This window comes from Setaria viridis, chromosome 1 (genome assembly GCF_005286985.2).
Source record: "Setaria viridis chromosome 1, Setaria_viridis_v4.0, whole genome shotgun sequence".
Lineage (NCBI taxonomy): Eukaryota > Viridiplantae > Streptophyta > Magnoliopsida > Poales > Poaceae > Setaria > Setaria viridis.
The window spans coordinates 12,910,720-12,915,261 of NC_048263.2; positions in this window are offsets into that span (position 1 = coordinate 12,910,720).

Below are 4,542 nucleotides of genomic sequence, written 5' to 3' on the forward strand. Positions count from 1 at the left end.
GCGATGCAGCGCGAGGCTTCTATTTACCTCGTCAAGCTCGTCAGGCTCAGCCTCCTGATAGTCACCGAGATTGCGACTGACCCAAAACTGTGCTGGGGAACGTTCTAAAGTCATTTGGCACAGGTAAATCTTGGCCTCCTCGTCGGTGATATCTTCTCCTAACAAGTCAACAATCTCTTTGTCGAATTCGAGGTCGTCGACCTCGTCATCAACGTGGGTTTGTATCCCCCTTCACCGGCTACTGCTTCTTTATGACTGATGGCATGCATGGCCTCGTCTGGACTGCAGGAAGTTGACGATGGGTTCTGGGCCTGGTGCTTAGTGTCATCAGTGGCGCCGTAGGTGCCGACTGTTAGGCCGCAGCTCCATGGATCCTCACGATGGTAGTCGAACCAACCATCATTATCAACATCAGGGCAGAAAGCTCGTTGGCATCATATTCTTTGATGCATACCTGATCAGAATTATTGGTGCGTTCTCTTCTTTGATTGGCTTGATGAAGATGGCCACATCATCTGTCGTACATGGAGTACGCAGCCTGAAGCGATTTCTTCCCACTTTACTTTGGATGCCTGCCTCCGTTGGCCGTTGCGATATGTAGCAAGCGTTGTAGTGGGTCAATGGCCAGAATAAAAAAGCAAGGGGGACAGCGGATCCCTCTGCCGTGCGCGATCGGTTGACTCGGAATGCCATTTAGTAGGACTTGCGAAGAGGATGTAGAGAGAATCGCTGTCACCCAATCTCTCCACTTTGTTGGAAAAGCTAAGTGCTAAAGCAGGGTCAGTAGATAATCCCAACGAACCAAGTCGAAGGTCTTGGAGATATCGAGCTTGATACTACTATTATATATGCGGTGATGCAGAACTTGCAAGGCTCTCTTCTTCTGCTGTCCTGTGCTCTTCTTCCATAGTTTTGTAGTATTGCGTTATTTCTTCCATGGTTAGCTCGCCGAAACCTCTTCTTTTTAAGGCCGCGACCACACTTTTCGGCGAGCTAACCGGTCTTAAAACAAACCTGCAAAAATCATTACTTGTGCTGATTAAATATGAGAACCTGGATCTCGATGACATCTTTTCCTTAGTTATTTCCCAACGAAACAGACCTGAGGGATATAGGTACCCCATGGGTCCCCACCGACTAGCATACTTGTCGGTCCCGACAAGTGGACCTGTCCCACCAGAGCGTGCTGGCCAAGGACATGAAGATACTTGGAACACAAGTCAAGGAGGTCGGGCGATTCAAATCAGCCCGGATATTGCGGAAATACGTATTGTAATCCGACTTAGATTACCTTTCATGTAACAACCGACTAGATTAGATTCAAACCGACTTGTAACCCTAGGTCGTCAGCCTATATAAAGCGGCCAAGGGCGCCTCTCGAGGGCATCCAATCCGAACACATCAACTATTCCACGCACTAGCGCAAAGCAATACAAATCACCAGAATACAGGACGTAGGGTGTTACTCTCCGGAGGCCCGAACCTGTCTAAACCCTCATGTTCTCATGATCACCTTCGAGTTCTTGGTCTCACGATCCTCTCTACCTACAAATCAACCACTTGGGTAACCTATAGGCAGGCTACTAAATCCGATAGTTGGCGCGCCAGGTAGGCGTGATTGTGAGATCCTCCCAAGTGAGCTCGATGACATCTCGCCCTGGCATCATCTTTCCCGAGAGCATGAAGGACTTCCTCGCCAACCCGATCCAGCTCCGCTTCGGGAATATGCTAGTGGATTCTAACTCCACCACCTCCTCCACCGACTCGGCATCCGCCGCTAGCTTAGCATCTGTCGGATCTACTTCGACGGAGCAAGGTCTTCACCCGAGGATCATCACGCCGCTTGCCTAGCAGGTCGGCAATCTCTCTCTCTCTCTCTCTCTCTCTCTCTCTCTCCGAGAGGATTCCGAAAATCCTTGTTGCAACCTGCCCACCCACGCCTTTCGACCTAATCACGGGGCTAGATCACATCAGCAACACCATCGCTGAGTGCATCGATCTCTCCGAGGTAGCGCTAAGCTCAACAAGGTCAGCGCAGGATCCTTCCCTTGCCCCCTTTGGTCTAAGGAACTTGGCTACCGTGTTTTCTGCAAAACTCACGCAATGCCTTCAGATCCAATCTGGAGACCCACTTGCACCCGCCCAGTTTTCGGACTGTGGTGAGTTCCAGGTCCCCCACATCATCCTGACTTCGAACTCCTATGGAAGCGACGACGAGAGCAACTCCTCCACACCAGATCGTGAATCCTATGTGGTCTCTACTAACGATCCGCCCAAGGATGGCGAAACCTCTTCTCATGAAGCAGGTTGTAACGCCAAGAATCAGGACTATGCCGTACGGCGCCCACGGGAGCAAGCTGATGCCCATCAACGCCAGCAACCTGCTACTAACATGGGAGTTGAGGCAGCAGATGACTAGCGCCGACCTCCGCCTGTCGTCAACGCCAACCCATCGCGTGCCAACGACGGTGACAACGCCGACCAGGACGGTGCCAGGGGCAGACGCAGGCGCCCTCCACGCGCCGCAATCTACAAGCCAACCTCGAGGAAGCTGGCCACAACATATTCACCACACCCCAGGCTAACCTGGGGGCTGCCTTCGCTGACCTGGAAAACCTTCCAGACTCGGAGCCACTCCGGCGGATCTGAGTACATATTCGCATCGCCAACGCCCAGATCGAAGAGCAGGCCCACAGCCGGTCAGCATACTCCTGGTCCACAGCTACCTGGCATTCTCAAAGCCGATCCGGGCACAGCAGATCGGGACACCACCGAGGCAATCACGGTAATCGCACCGGAGGTCGGCTGGAGCCTATCCGTGAAGAAGAGGTGGAGCAGCTCGCCAACCCACCGGCCAACAAAGCCCATCAACCCGACAACCACGACAACCGCCACGGTGGCAGGAGAGGTGATGGTGAGAACCACAGCAAACAAGGTTGGCAACATGACCACCGTGAGGAGTTACGCGACCATCATGACCTACGCGCCAACCTCAACAACCACCACCATGAGCGGGAAGAGGTCGAGATCCGCCGCTACATCGAGTACGACCGCGACTACGGCGCTCCTGGACACAACCGCGACGTGGAACGGGATGACCGTCGATGACAAGAAGATGAGATGCGTCGCCGCGCCAACTACGACCGCATGTATGACGTCCTTGAAGATGCCTACGTCCCGCCCAGGCGCAACAACGGTGGATGCCCCAGGGCACCAGCCGTCGTATACAACCTTGAGGATGACAACAACACGACGATTGATGGCTTCGCCGCCTTCACTCCCCGCCTTAGGACTGTTGAGTGGCTAGCCTCGTTCAAGCCGGCTATCAACAAAAAGTATGATGGCCACTCCGACCCCACCATATGGCTCAAGACGTACATCACCGCGGTGAAAGCTGCCAATGGCACCTACGACCAGATGGCTACCTACTTCCCGGTGGTGATGGGTCCTGCCCCTCTCCTATGGCTAATGGTTAGAGAACCTCCCGCCGAGCAGCATTGACAGCTAGGGTCAGCTCGCTAGGGCTTTCACCCAAAACTACCAGGCTACCTACATCCGACCTGGGAACACGAAGAACCTTGGGCAAGTCCGCCAGCGGAAGAACAAAACTCTTCGAGAGTACATGAACCGCTTCTTCAAGTCCCACAATAGGCTACCTACCAGGCTAACTACCAGGCTACCTACCAAGCTGGCTGGCGTCGAGGACCGCGACATCATCTGGTACTTCCACTCGGGCTTGATGAACCGCAACATGTTTTGCAAGCTGTATGAGACTGCCCCCAAGACGGTCGGGCAGATGATGCAGCTTGTCAACGTTCAGTGCGACATGGAGGAGGCGGCACAAGTATAGTTCCAGGGCGGCAAGCATCGCCAGAATGACGACCATGAAGCGCTGACCTACGAGGAGCACCAAGCACGATCGGAGTCCTTTCAACTTCAAAAAAGGGCCTCCGAGGTCCTCATTGCTGAAGCCAACCCTGCTGGGCCGACCACCTTCCTCTGGAAAGAGTTTGATGACACGCTGAACGCTCCGAGCCCCTACCACAAGGACGCACGTCACAATCTTCAGGACTACACAGTCCTCAAGAAAGAGCACGGCACCCCGGTGGAGTACAAGCGACCTCGCCGCAACAACTACCGCAGGGACGACTACCATCGTTGCGATGACCGTGACGACCGCGACAACCGTTGTCACGACGACCGCGACCACCGCCGTGATGATCGTGATGATCGCGACTGCTGCCATGATGACTGCGATGACCATGACGATCGCAATGACCAACACGGAGAGGAGCGTCACGACCAGCCAAACCCAGATGCCCACCGGCCCGGCGCCGACCAGAATGGGGAGTTCCAGCGGCCGAACCGTGAGGTCAACATCATCATGGGCGGCCCTAAGGCTTTCTGCAGCAATCGCTAGCACAAGCTGCACTAGTGAGAGGTGCACTTTGTCTCAATACGGCCAATCTAGTATCTGCACTGGTCAGAGATGCCCATAATCTTCTTCAGGGAAGATCACTGGGTACACATTCCAGATCTCGA